General features: G+C 36.8%; 1 long non-coding RNA gene across 1 annotated transcript; it reads right to left on the reverse strand.

Moving 5' to 3' along the window:
• Window positions 1–726: 726 nt before the first annotated feature.
• On the reverse strand, window positions 727–12773 carry LOC149788502 (uncharacterized). Its single transcript, XR_016424156.1, has 3 exons — window positions 12726–12773; window positions 8455–8581; window positions 727–746 (listed from the first exon to the last, which is right to left on the reverse strand). It is a non-coding gene; the product is annotated as an uncharacterized LOC149788502 (long non-coding RNA).
• Between the last annotated feature and the right edge of the window lie 2748 nt (window positions 12774–15521).

Genomic DNA, 15521 nt, shown 5'->3' on the forward strand with positions numbered 1-15521 from the left:
ATTTTCCATCTTCATAACTGTTGTTTCTTTTGACAAAGATCCTTTGTGGTTACCTCATATCCTTTGTGGTTATCTCATTTGCAGCTTTTACCTGTTCCTCCTTCGAATTAATTTGTAAAGTGTTAAAAATATCCATCCAATTCACCTCTCTATACCTTTGGGGCAAATCATTACTCTAATAGGTCACACAAACTGGCCATTTTGCGTTTATTCCAAATTTAACAAGCACAGTAAATGGCATCCTCTATCATGAATCAGTGGATATTTTCCTATCTTTCCCAAATGAAACTATGACCTTTATATGTAAATATTTCTCCAAAGGTACAAATTACAGAAATACACATTGAATCACTACTGAATCATGGAAATTACGCTTTGTCACCCATGTTACAATTAGCTGGTAAAAGTGAATAGTCCACAATACATGGCTCACCACTTTTGTTGGTTGGATGACCTTTTCACTGATTCTCTCAACTTTTCAGCAATGAATTCTTGTGAAGTTTCTTGTAAAGCATTTATGAAGTTATCAAAAGCATATGGTCCTCTTCTCTGAAGAATGCTTAAAAATTTTGAAATCTGATCTCTTTTTGTCTTCTCCACTTGAATTTCTTCCTTCATATCATCTGTAAGCAGCCCCATTTCATACAGTTTGTCCACCAACTCTCCCATAACCAAATTGTCCATTAAAAATATCCAATTCTGCCTCAAGGCAGCTCGATGAACGTTCTCCATTGCCACCTAGAAAACTAATGTACAAAGTCATGAAAATTTAATAGCTGTGTATAAACTTTATATTAAATGATTTTGCAAATGACAGATCACAGAGATGTTATGTTAATGACAGATTATAGTGACGTTATGTTATTGACAGATTATAGTCTTGTTTTGCTTTATATTCTCATAAACTTTTCAATTATACATGAATGATTAATACTGATAACTGCAAATGGATATATCTTTAAAAATTAACTGACTATATTTGCAATATTTTTCAGGCATCCTTCAAACATTGTTACATTCAAGTAAGTTTCTGTCAGCTTATTTGAAATTATTCCATGTTCATTAATCCAAAATGCTGCTGTTGTTGCTGGTTTAACGCCATTGATAGGCTATGTATGGCGGACAGTATTAATGGTAGATGAAGAACCCGGGAAAACTCTGGGAAGAACCACCGACCCACGAGAAGCTACTGGCAAGCTTTCTCACATACCCACATTAGCTGAATCCTAGCCTCGAACCCACACAGACAGAGGTGAGATGGCAGTGATCCGTAACGGAGAGCGCTTTAGACCACTCGGCCACTCGGGGCCCCAATCCAAAATGCAAATGAATTAACTTTTTAGTTCATTTATGAAACATCTGCAATTTTAACATTGCAAAGACAATTGGTGCACTTACAGACTTGTTAATGACCCAGTTAATCCTTATTTATCCACAGCTTACATGTTAATAATAATAATAATAATAATAATAATGACTTTGTATAGTGCCTAATCTTTAGAAGCTCTAAGCGCTTTACAACATTAGACAACATCTAAGATAAAAAACATATAATGATATGATTACAAAAACAAACACCATGAAATCAGAAAACATAAAAAGAAAATGAAAACAAAATGCTGAGAATATTTAAGGTAGGAAACATTATTAGGTCTTTAAGTTTGTTCTTGCAGTCGAAAAAAGTTAGTTTTGAGAGCCCCCTTGAATGTGATCACCGTGTCTTTGTGTCTAAGTTCAGTGGGCAATTCATTCCATGTTGCTGGGCCCTGGTATGCAAAAGAACGCTGTCCATATGACTTTGTTTTCAAAGTGGGAATAATGAGTATACGATTTTCAGAAGAGGAGCGTAAGTATCTTGCTGGTGTGTACACATGGGTGAGGTCAAATTTTGTGTTTGATTCTGGATCAAATGGATAGCCAGTGTAGGGTACAGAGCAGCGGGGAGGTGTGCTGTGATCGTGGTACTCTAAGTATGATCCAAGCAGCTGTGTTTTGAACTTTTTGAAATTTCTGGAGCAGATATTGAGATAAACCAGACAGAATTGAGTTACAATAGTCCAGTCTTGAAAGTACTAATGAACACATAAGTGTTAGTGGCATCAACTGAAAGATATTTGCAAATTGAGCTGATGCATCTCAGCTCAAGATATGCAGCCTTGCATATGTTCATGACATGTTGGTGCAATGTGAGAATACTGTCCAGAGTAACACCTAGGTTTTGTACTGATTGTGTGAATTTAATGTTGGTACTGCTGATATTTATTGTTTGAGGTAAAGGATTTGAATGAGAAAGTCTTTGTTTTGTGCTCAGAATGGCCTCAGTTTTATCATCATTCATCTGCAGCTTGTTACATGTCATCCATGATTTCACATCAGAAATGCACCTCTCTACACCTTGGATGGTAGCACCAACTTCAGTTGGGTGGCTAGATTTGTATATTTGGGTGTCATCAGCATACAATTGGTGAGAAACTGGATGATGATCTAGGACACTTGAGAGCAACTGAGTGTACAGAATGAAGAGAACCGGTCCAAGAACAGACCCCTGTGGAACACCACAACATAGATCAACTGGGCTGGAGTGTATTCCATTTGCAGATACAATTTGTGTCCTGTTGACCAAGTAGGACTTGAACCACAGTAAGGCTGTATCATGAATGCCAAATACATGCTGGAGACGGTGAAGTAATATATCATGGTCTATTGTGTCAAATGCTGCAGACAAATCAAGGAGGGTGAGAACTGTAATCTTTCCGCTATCCAACGCAGAGAGAATGTCATTAACTACTTTTAGAAGAGTTGTTTCAGTACTGTGGCAATGGCGATATACAGATTGTACATTGCGAAAAAGACTATTTGAATTTAGATGAGATACAAGCTGGGATAGAACAACCTTTTCTACGATTTTTGAAATGAATGGGAGATTAGAAACTGGGCAGTAGTTCTTTAAATCATTATGGTCTAGTGTTGGTTTCTTCAGCAGAGGCTTTACAATGGCAGTTTTGAAAAATGATGGGAATTCTCCGGATGAGAGAGAGGTATTAATAACATCAGTTAGTGAAGGCAATATTGGATCTAAGCACTCAAGCAGCAGTGATGATGGAATTGGATCAAGTTCACATGACTTTGGTGCACTCTTCATCATGATTGTACGTACGAAATCCATAAAGACAGGTTCAAATGCTGCTAATGGTTGCCGCTCAAATTCTGTATCCCAACTGTATGGTGACGACGAGTTAATTGAAATTGTGGTGTCAAGCTTATCTCTAATGGTTTGTACTTTTGACAGAAGAAATTTGTCAAGTGTCTAGAAGGTCGACTGGAGAGAAGGTAGTTGGACGTGGTGTAGATTTGTTCCTTGACATTAGCTTGTTAGTAATCTCGAAGAGCTCTTTGCAGCTGGAACTTTCCATGATCTTAGTAGTGTAGTGGACTGATTTCGCTGCATTGACCCAGTCAATCCTTATTTATCTATAGTTTACATGTTAATGACCCAACTGATCATTATTTATCTACAATTTATCTATTAATGACCCAGTTAATCCTTATTTATCTACAGTTTACATATTAATGACCCATTAATCCTTATTTACCTATAATTTACATGTTAATGACCCAGCTAATCCTTATTTATCTACAATTTACATGTTAATGGACTTGTTGATCCGGGCAACGACTGATCCGGTATTGTAAGCTCAGATTTGTCCAGCATTATCAGTGTGTCTTGGGCAAAAGTCGTCTGGCAGAGCCCATCCCTCTCCAGACCAAGGAGTTGCCAGAAGGGGATGTAGTACATCGTCCAGCTGCCTTTGGGTCTCCACTCCGGTTTTTCTTTTAGGGTTTACTCCCTTAGCCTTTGGCTAACCAAAGCCGACCTGCAAGGCAGCAGGAGACTCGTGGATGGGCAGGTGCGTCCATTTCCTGAGCAGATAAAGCATCTACTGCGCCTGCCGTGGTCCACCAGGACGGTGGTGACAAGTGTGCTACTGGTACTATGCATACAATCAGAGCGAGAGACAACACTGCCATCGCCACCTGGAACATTAGAACTCTGGAGTAAATAGGAAGACTCCAAGAGTTGACACATGAGCTGGAACACTACACATGGCACATTCTGGGACTCTGTGAAGTTAGATGGAAATCCCTAGGAGAACACCAAACCGAAGAAGGGCATATATTATACTATAGTGGAGAGTGTGACAAGTCCATAAATGGAGTAGGCTTCCTTGTAAACAAAGCCATCAAGGGATCTGTGCTTGAATGCTGCCCCATATCTAGCAGAATCATTTCCATTCGTCTGAAAGCATCTCCCTTTAACATCACAATTATCCAAGTCTATGCTCCAACTACCGATCATGATGATGAAGAAATAGAGGAGTTCTACAACAAACTACAGGGTATTCTAAACATGGTCAGTAAGAAAGATATCCTCATTGTCCAAGGAGACTGGAATGCCAAAGTTGGCAAAGATGCTCTAAAAGACTGGGAAGTACATTGTGGACCTTCTTGCAATGAGCTTACCAATGAAAGAGGGAGACGGCTGCTCGAGTTCGCAAGCTACAACAACTTGGTACTAGCCAACACCCTGGGACAACATAAAGCTTCACGATGCTGGACATGACACTCACCAAATGGAAACCCATCACAACCAGATCGACTACATACTGGTTCAAAACCGTTACCGATCTGGCATCAATAGAGCAAAAACAAGGACATTCCCAGGTGCTGATGTTGGGAGTGATCACGCCCTCATGATTATGAACTTCCAAGTAAGGCTGAAGAAAATTAACAAGCCAAAGAACATCAGGCTCAAATTCAACCTTGAACAACTGAAGGACCCTAACCCTAAGTCATTCTAAGCCACAACTGGAGGAAAATTTGCTCCACTCCTTGTGATGGATGGTGATGTCAATGAGATGACAGACACCTTCAACACAGTCATGACAGCAACTGCCAAGGACATCATTGGCCTCCATCGACCGAAGAAAAAACCCTAGGTTACAGAAGAGATTCTGAAGTTGTGTGATGCCCGAAGAGAACTAAAAAACACCAGACACACAACAGGGGCATTGAAGTACCAAGAAATAAACAAGAATATCAGAAAAAACTTGAGCAAAGCAAAAGAAACTTGGATTGGACAAAAGTGCACAGAAATGGAGAACAGTCTGATAAAGAATAACAGCAAAAAGACATTCCAAATTGTGAAAGACCTCACCAGACAGAAACAACCAAGAGTCAGTACCAATCAAGACAAAAATGGAAAATGCCTCACAGAAGCGAGTGACATTGCAGAAAGATGGACTAAGTATTGCAAAGAACTCTACAACCATCAGTCCACAGGAGACCCAGAGGTGCTTTAAGTTCCAAACTCCACAAATGATGATGACTTCCCCATTCTCAAAGAAGAGGTGGAGTCAGCAATAAGAGCACTGAAGAATGGGAAGGCAGCTGGAGTAGACAACGTCCCAGCTGAACTTATCAAGAATGGGGGAGAATCAGTGAAAGAGCTACTAACAAAAATCTGCAACAAGATCTGGCAGACAGGTGTATGGCCAACACAATGGACCCAGTCACTGATTATAACACTTCCCAAAAAAGGCAAACTCCAGCTGTGCCAAAATTACAGAACTATCAGTCTGATCAGCCATACTAGTAAGGTAATGCTGAAGATCATCTTGAACAGAATGAAACCACAAGCAGAAGAAATAATCGCTGAAGAACAGGCCGGGTTTCGGAGTGGAAGAAGCACAACAGAACAAATATTCAATCTCAGGGTTCTGTGTGAAAAGTACTCGCAACACCAACAAGACATCTATCATGTGTTCATAGATTTCAAAAAGGCCTTTGACAGAGTGTGGCATGAGGCATTGTGGGCCACAATGAAGAAGTATAACATGGGTCAAAAGTTAACCAATACCATCAAGCAGCTGTACGCCAAGGCTACCAGTGCAGTAACTGCCCAAGGTGCTGTGGGGGACTGGTTCTAGACAACAGTGGGAGTGCGTCAAGACTGTCTCCTGTCACCCCCGCTTTTCAACATCTACTTAGAGTGCATCATGAGCGAAGCCCTGGAAAACCACTGTGGGACAGTCAGCATTGGAGGACGTAACATCACCAACCTCCGCTTTGCAGGTGACATTGATGGGCTGGCAGGCAGTGAAGATGAGCTAGCCACCTTAGTGAAGAACCTGGATGAAACATCTTCCAGATTTGACATGGAGATAAGCGCTGAGAAGACAAAACTGATGACAAATAGTGGCAAACAAATCTCAGCCAAGATTGAAGTCAGAGGACATGAACTGGAAACAGTGAGCCAGTTCAAATATCTTGGTTCCATAATCACTGAAGAGGGATCAAGAGCAGAAATTTTGTCAAGAGCAGCACAAACAATGGTAGCTATGTCAAAGCTAAGACCCATCTGGAGAGACAAGAATATCTGTCTGAAAACTAAAATCAGACTATTGCGAGCTCTAGTCATCTCAGTCTTTTTGTACTCATGTGAGGCATGGACCCTGACAGCAGAATTACAATGAAGAATCCAGTCACTTGAAATGAGATGCTACAGAACCATCCTTGGCATCTCTTACATGGACCACATCACAAATGAAGAAGTGCGTAACACCATCAGGCGCGAAGTAGGCCAATATGAGGACCTCCTCACCACTGTCAAAAAGAGAAAGCTGAAATGGTATGGCCATGTCACTAGAGCCAACAGTCTATCCACAACAATCCTGCAGGACAGCATCCAGGGTGGCAGAAGGAGAGGTAGACAGAGAAAAAAGTGGACTGACAACATCACAGAATGGACCAGGAAAAGTTTTGCAGAGACACTGGCATTGGCACATGATCGAGACAAGTGGAGGGAACTGGTCAGGTGTTCAGCAGCACAGTGCCTCAACGACCACACTAGGTCATGAGACTGATGATGATGATGATGATTACATGTTAATGACCCAGCTGATCCTTATTTATCTAAAATTTACATGTGACTGACCCAGCTAATCCTTATTTATCTACAATTTACATGTTAATGACCCAGCTGATCTTTATTTATATACAATTTACATGTTATTGACCCAGCTGATGCTTATTTATCTACAATTTACATGTTAATGACCCAGCTGATGCTTATTTATCTACAATTTACATGTTAATAACCCAGCTGATCCTTATTTATCTACAATTTACATGTGACTGACCCAGCTGATGCTTATTTATCTACAATTTACATGTTAATGACCCAGCTGATGCTTATTTATCTACAATTTACATGTTAATGACCCAGTTGATCCTTATTTATCTACAATTTACATGTGACTGACCCAGCTGATGCTTATTTATCTACAATTTACATGTTAATGACCCAGCTGATCCTTATTTATCTAAAATTTACATGTTAATGACGCTGCTGATCGTTATTTATCTACAATTTACATGTGACTGACCCAGCTGATGCTTATTTATCTACAATTTACATGTTAATGACCCAGCTGATCCTTATTTATCTAAAATTTACATGTTAATGACCCAGCTGATCCTTATTTATCTACAATTTACACGTGACTGACCCAGCTGATGCTTATTTATCTACAATTTACATGTTAATAACCCAGTTGATCCTTATTTATCTACAATTTACATGTTAATATCCCAGCTGATCCTTATTTATCTACAATTTACATGTTAATATCCCAGCTGACCCTTATTTATCTACAATTTACATGTTAATATCCCAGCTGATCCATATTTATCTTCAATTTACATGTTCATGACCCAGGTGATCCTTATTTTTCTAAAATGTATTTGTTAATGACCCAGCTGATCCTTATTTATCTACAATTTACATAATTATGACCCAATCAATCCTTATTTACCTATAATTTACATGTTAATAACCCAGTTGATCCTTATTTATCTACAATTTACATGTTAATGACCCAGCTGATCCTTATTTATATACAATTTACATGTTAATGACCCAGTTGATCCTTATTTATCTACAATTTACATGTTAATGACCCAGCTGATCCTTATTTATATACAATTTACATGTTAATGACCCAGTTGATCCTTATTTATCTACAATTTACATGTTAATGACCCAGCTGATCCTTATTTATCTACAATTTACATGTTAATGACCCAGCTGATCCTTATTTATCTACAATTTACATGTTAATGACCCAGCTGATCCTTATTTATGTACAATTTACATGTTAATGACCCAGTTGATCCTTATTTATGTACAATTTACATGTTAATGACCCAGTTGATCCTTATTTATCTACAATTTACATGTGACTGACCCAGCTGATCCTTATTTATCTACAATTTACATGTTAATGACCCAGCTGAGATCAGCATGATGTGGTAATGAGACTTACAAAACATTAGAATTCCTGTGCTGAGATCAGTGTGATGTGGTAATCAGACTTACAGAATACATACACTTACTGTGCTGAGAAAAACTTCATGCAAATGGATAAATTTGGATGTATTCCACAAAATCTGCCTACTACCAGGCTCTGTAAATCAATATGACTGTCTTTCCCCAGCATACAGTTCCTTCGCTTTTCCCTGTCTGGAAACCAAAATGAACACTTGCACCATTGCAAAGTTTTGTTTAAACCATGCAACCACACAGTAAACCACTTATTTTGTCCTCAAGCATATAGGTCAGCAATAACAATGATACAGGATTTATTCACACAGCAATCAATAACTAATGGGACTATGCCTTCAGACTTGGATGCAAAATTTGTATTGAATATGGAAATGGAAAGCAACCCACCTGTGTGAAAATTAGAGTATTTTCTTTTATGTTGTGGCTATTATCTCTCATTTTCAGGCAGAATTGAACTAATGCTCTATTGGTAAAAATGAATGTATAGGAATTCAAGACACAACCATTTCTTTCTGCCTGTTGGAACCATCTATGATATTTTTCTAGCAATAGCAAGAGTTTCAAAGCAGCCTCTATGGCAACCATATTTAACTAAAGATTGGCACCATTTTCATTCAAATACAACAAGATATCATAAAAAGCCTTTGGGTCAAAATCCCATGTTGATATTTTGTTCTCTTGAGGATTAGCAATTACAAGGCTTTCAAGCTAGCAGCCGTGGTGGTCACGATGGATGTCAGGTCAGCCGTATTCATTTAGGTCGTAAAAGCCAGGTATTAAGAGAAGTTATTTGGTAAAAATTCCATGCTGCTATGACCATTCATCTAGGAAGATTAGCTATAATAAGATTTTCAAGAAGTACATTGTGGTGACCATATTAGGGGTAAGATCAGAACCTACTCGACATCACAATAAGTCTTCTTGCATAGCTGCCAACCTTCCAGGCTCACAATTAGTGAAAATAGGGATAAAAAGTCGTGAATTTGGACATGAATTCGTGAAAAATACCATGACAATAACTTCATCTCCTCTGACTACTCCGACCGTCAATACTACACTATATCAAGTTTGCAAAATAAAAATAAAACACTACATATATGCAGAAATATTTATTTATCAAGACATGATACTGTGGCAGACTTGAACTTCCTCAACTGCTTGATCGTAAATTTGTTTTCTAAACAGTTCTGACTTCTTGCCTGCTGGTTGATCTTGGGGACTAAAATTGCTGACAAATTTTCTGCAGCTAAGGAGGCCTTAAAGTCTGTCTTTTTTTCCTCACTAAAGAAAATACTCTTTCGCTGTCACTGTTGCTGTGAGGAATGCACAGGAGTTGCAGCATTTTTGGTTCTTCCACAGGAAAATTTGGAAGCGATTTTCGAGTCCGGAAACATGTCAGAACAAATGATTAGCATGGTCTCCAGCTGATAAAGGTAGATTGTGTTTGACACAAGAAAACTCACAAATAATGCTTAAGCGTTGGTAGCCTGCGGGTCTTCCGCCAATGGTGTAAAATATTCCAGAGCTGAAATCTGCGAATTCTTAATTTTCCCAACTTCTACGTGCTTTCTGCAACCAACATTCTTCCTGACATCGTCTCTGCGATGGCACACTGAGTGCAAAAAGCATGAATGAATATCAATGTTTAATGGCAGAATGCACGGCCAGTTTTTTATATATTCCAAATTAAACTTCACTTTTTGAGTAATATATTTCTTTTTCCTTGGTGGTGAAGACATTTTCAAAATCTTACATGCGATGCTGAACGGCAACTCGAATCAGTGTTTTGATGCATGCGCGGAGCAAATTTTTGGTTAGGCCCCAGTTTCTTTCAAAAGCACTTGTAAAACTACTCTTATACATATAAATTAAAATAGGCTAAAATGCTTGCGACCGGGCCAACTGTACTAATCGGCTGTAGATCTACTAATATCGTGACCAGCGGTACCGGACCGTTTCGGCAACTGCGAAAATCACGACTAGCGCTTAACGGGAAATCGTTTTTTTTTATTTTTTATTAAAGATTTTAAATAACTGAGGATCGGAAAATTCGTGAATTTTTGTCTTACGGCGTGAATCCGTGAATCGCTGAAAAAGTCGTGAAATTCACACCAAATTCGTGAGGGTTGGCAGCTATGCTTCTTGTGACAAGCTTATGGTGATATGTGTCTTTCATTTAAAAGATGTAGTGATAACAAGATTTTCAAGCTGGCTACTGTGGCATTCTTAATCAATGTCCAAGCAGTATCATTTTTGTTTAGGACCAGGTAGACCATGTAATACATGTACGTGTAAAGTTTCAAGGCAATCCTACAAGAAGTTTAGGAGTCGTAGCAATGGAAAACTTGTGCCAAAGGATGGATAGATGGATAACAGACAACAGGCAATCCCCATGGCTCTTCTCGTCTATGACCAGTAGAGCTAAGAAAATGTTGCCATCATTGCCAGTGACCTTTAGGTGAAATGACAGTCTTTTAAAATGCTCAACCATCAAAAATGCCTGTAAAGTACTTTTGGTAAGGCCTGGTGTTTTATAACACAGCAACACATGAAGGTTATTTAGGGTCAAGGGAACTGGTCAAACTATACATCAGGCCTATCCTACATTGCAAAGCATATTGGCAGTACAAGTGCCTTTTTATACATCAGTGTACTACATGTAGGTGTTTGCTTTTTTACACATGAGTGTACTACATGTACAAATGTCTTTTTACATGAGTGTACTACAAGTGCCTTGTTACACATCAGGCCTATTCTACAACATCAATTATATCAGTAAATGGAGTGGATTTCTCTCAGATTAAAAATCACCAAGCCTAACTCCAGTCAAATATATGCACTTGTAATATGATTTATCTGCACTCTTTTAAAGTTTTCACTGATACAGTATTGTCCTAGCCTAAATCGCATAAAATGATGTTCAGTTATTATTATTATTATTGCATATCAATTATTTGATAATACTGTCCAACTCAAACTCTGAGAAAACTTTCATAACTTTTATGCTTTAGATATGCACTGTCACCAGTTTAAACACTATTAAAATGAAATAAGGCATTACTTATTTGTCAAATAATCGCAGGTGCTTACATAAATAATAAACAGAAATTTCTTAGAAGTAACATCGGAAAAGGATTAACTGTTAATTAGTCACAATGGATACTTCCTATTTACCAAAGTCTAACCATTAGCTATTCTGCAGACTGGCCATGGCTAACCAAAAATATAAAATGGGGACCATCATGTGGAAAAATGAGATGCATCAATACACAGAGACAAATGCATTCTCTGATAATATCACATGGTCTCTGAAAGCCATGCTTGAAATGTGTTTCTTTGTAATAATATGTTTTAAAAAAATAGGTTGTTAACAATGGGAAATAAGACAGTAATAGTTTAAATAAAACTGCTTTCAGCATTATTAATAAATCAGCCTGAAGTATAATATATGTTTTCTTTCTAGCTTTTACGAAATGAATTAACAGAAATATCCAATTATGCAGGCCTCAGAGCAAAGCTGTAAAAATATGGCATCTAATCGGAATGGGTAGTTCCTATGTCACTGACGTGTGCATGTATATTGACAAATTTACCATTTTTGTAAATATCAGCAGGCAGTAAACTAAACTAATCCATTTACATGTAAACATTACTTACTAAAAGTACTTTTACTAAAATGTACATGTCATCATTACATCCTTACAAAACAGCTTCGAATGGTATGTGATCCTTATGTAACAACTGACGAACTGAAAGTCCGAAAAGAAAAGAACTGACAGTAATTAAATTGCTAATTTTACTTATAATATGCCTTTTCCTCCCATGTTATTCTCTATTTATGTTTGCGGATCATTTGTTTACGAAAGTATAGCCCCATACGTCCAATTCCTGTACGTACTAATATCAGGAAGTGCAATCAGTTCTTTCATTTTCTGTAACTTCATTCAGAACTCATTTATGTTGGGCGACATTTCTGCCATAACTGGCGTAAGAATGACACTGATCTTCTTAAAAATAATTTCGAAAGAATTATGTTAGTATTATCGGATGTAAAATGTCATTTTCAAATCGGAAGTTAAGTATCTTTTATGAATCGTGTGTTTTTGTCTTCATTAGCGACCGAATTGGGTACAGTCCAAGGGGGATAACCGGAAAATGAAATTGTGACTGATTAGAGCTCAAGTGTTTGATATTGTGATAACTCTGAATTTTGAAATCCAACTATACGAATAGACCAAAATTGCAGGTATAGTTCAATATTTTACCGTACAATTTGATTCAGTGTAAAATAACTTAATTGGTTGAAAAGGCGTGCACGTACCTTACAATAACCGGAAGTCCACAGCGAAAACCACTCCTAACATCCACACAGGAAACTAATTCAAGAGTTATTTCCCTTCAACGACAATTATTGCCAGTTGTCACAAGAAAAGAAAAAAAACAAACCAAAAAAAAAAAAGAAACAACAACAACAAAAAAAATACACAACTAATAAATGTGCTACAGCCTTTTCCCTTTACTGTCAGTTATTGTAGAGCTGTAAAAGGAACAGTAAAAAATAATAAAATGTGTTACCGCTGTTTCGCCAGGCAAATTGTAATAATAATTTTTCTTTGTGCACAGAGGATTGGACTAAGGACGATAAATCAGCCCCTCACATGTAATCGTCCATCAGTATCGACACAGATTTGTGGGAGTGATTTATCGGACTTAACCAAAATACACCTTTAATATATTTATATAACAAAGTTGTTTCTGCGTCCTCCTCCCAATATTGTTAATGATATAAATTAAGTTTTGTTAATTTACTTTCTTTTCAATTGTATAAGAACTATAATGACCATACAATTTGCCCCGAAGAGGATTTAGAGTTATTCCAGCAATTTTCTCAAAGTGTGTAAATTATATTTCTACTTTCTCTAACCTTATACTTCAAACATCAAAGCCCGAATTTTGAATCTGTGTTTGTGTGTGTGTGTGTTTTCCAGCTGCCAGTTCTAATTCTTTTAATCAAAGTTGCATCTCTCTCTCTCTCTCTCTCTCTCTCTCTCTCTCTCTCTCTTATTTTCTATGATTTTTAACTGCAGTGTTTTAAATTTTGCAATCAACACCAGATACAGACTTACTAGTTGAACCCAAAGCACTTTAATTCCAAAAAATCTTTACCACCTAATATAGGATAAACATATTTTTTTATTTCACACTTTGTTAAAGATGATTTCACTTACGAAATAAAATAATGTCTTGCAAGCTCAAGCAGCCTTTCCTGGGTAGGATTTCAAACAATGCTCACTACATTAGATGGCACTGGTTTGGCTAAACATTTATCAAACATGTGAAACTAAAAATTTTAACAGGGGCAAAGAAAACAGTCAATTTAAATTTTAAACACATTCTTTTTATATAAAAAAAAGTCTTTGAAATGTGTTTTTTAATTAAAAATTTAGACTTAAATTTCCTTCCCTCCATGCCCCGTGAAATGCAAAAGGAACTTACAGTATTGTGAATTAAATTCAGTGTGATCCTAAATGTTCTATCACAAGTACAAAAGTATAAAATGAATTCCATGTCTTGAATGTGCTGATGTATCAAAAGCCTCTAACAGATTCATTTACTGTCAGTCTTTATGTATTGCAACGATTATAAACCAGAATGTGTTTGAATGCGTCCTCTATATTACCAAAGCAGTGGCTTGGTCTAAACTCAGTGAGCACACTGTAATCCCAATGAATAATTTAAATAAACGGTCCCTCTTAAATCATATTTGAACACAACTAAAAATATTTATGCAGTCTTAATTTAATATAGGAATGAACATAGAGTTTACCTTGAACTTTTATAAAACCTAAGACAATATAATTACCAGAATGTAGGTCAAAAGTTGTCTTTCCGAGCATTATAAATTTTGGTAAATAAGGCTAGACCTTGAAATCACATATCAGTATAATACTTATTTATAACTTACAAGCATGGACAAATGTTGGATATCTAAACATGTTGTTTACATATGACCATTAACTTAAAATACAACCCACCATAATATATAATGTTATTACACAATATCAATGTCCATAAAAAATATAGTTTAAAAAATCTACATTTGTTTCTTAAATTATTGGAAGATAGTGTTTACGAAATGGCCTTAGTTTATTACTTAAGTGTTTTCAATAATAAACTAAGGCCATTTTATAACAGAGAGCAGCATCAAATGGTTAAAACTTAAAATTAAGATCGCAAACATCAAGATTTCGTAAGCTATTAAAAACAAGCCTTAATAGTATAGTAGAAAAATAAATAACAACCCGTTATAACAATGGATGAATATATAGTTTTCCTGGGTGTTCAGCTGGTGTATCAACTTGAAGATTAGTCTGCTGAAATAAACAGATCCTGTAGAAAATATTACAAGGATCTCTTGGGATATAAGCCGCTATAAACAGCTTAATAGATGACGTCAAAAAACGCCACTGACTTTACAAACCGGCTGATCCGTGGGTAAGCTTCGCTTATAAACATTGTTTTTTTTTCTGTTTTAAGAGCTGTGTATTTTGACGAACAATCGATAAATGTACTATGACAGTGCTGAAGCATTATTCTTTTTGTATTTATCCGGCACTGTCGACTTTGAAACCAAGGTGTTATGTAAATCTCTATTGTAAGATTAAACTTTGTCCATGATTGAGGGTTATATAGTTAACGCCTACGTGACTTTTGTCATAAGTTCTAAGAAGTAAACAACATGGTTACTTGAATTTGAGTTCATGACCTGGGCTAGTTTATGAGTTAATGTTTTTATTCCGTAGGAAATCTATTGCGTTGTAGGTCAAATATATGTATATAAAACAATTGTTAATCCTGTTTTATGACCAGTCTCTGGTATTACTTATAGTTGAGATATTTATTTATTTCATTCATTGACTTTTTGGACAAAAACACTATGGGATTATTGAGGACTCATTCAAAGATAATCTGGATGATATCAATGTGATACTTCGAGTAATTCAATACTATTGGAATTCATTAAAAAAATATATACTTTTGGACTTATGATGGGAGATTTATAGTTATTTGGGATTTAATTTACATTGCTTTAAGTTCCTCTTGAATTTTCACTTTT

The sequence above is a fragment of the Sinohyriopsis cumingii genome, chromosome 11 (assembly GCF_028554795.1).
Source record: "Sinohyriopsis cumingii isolate HCF-2022 chromosome 11, ASM2855479v2, whole genome shotgun sequence".
Lineage (NCBI taxonomy): Eukaryota > Metazoa > Mollusca > Bivalvia > Unionida > Unionidae > Sinohyriopsis > Sinohyriopsis cumingii.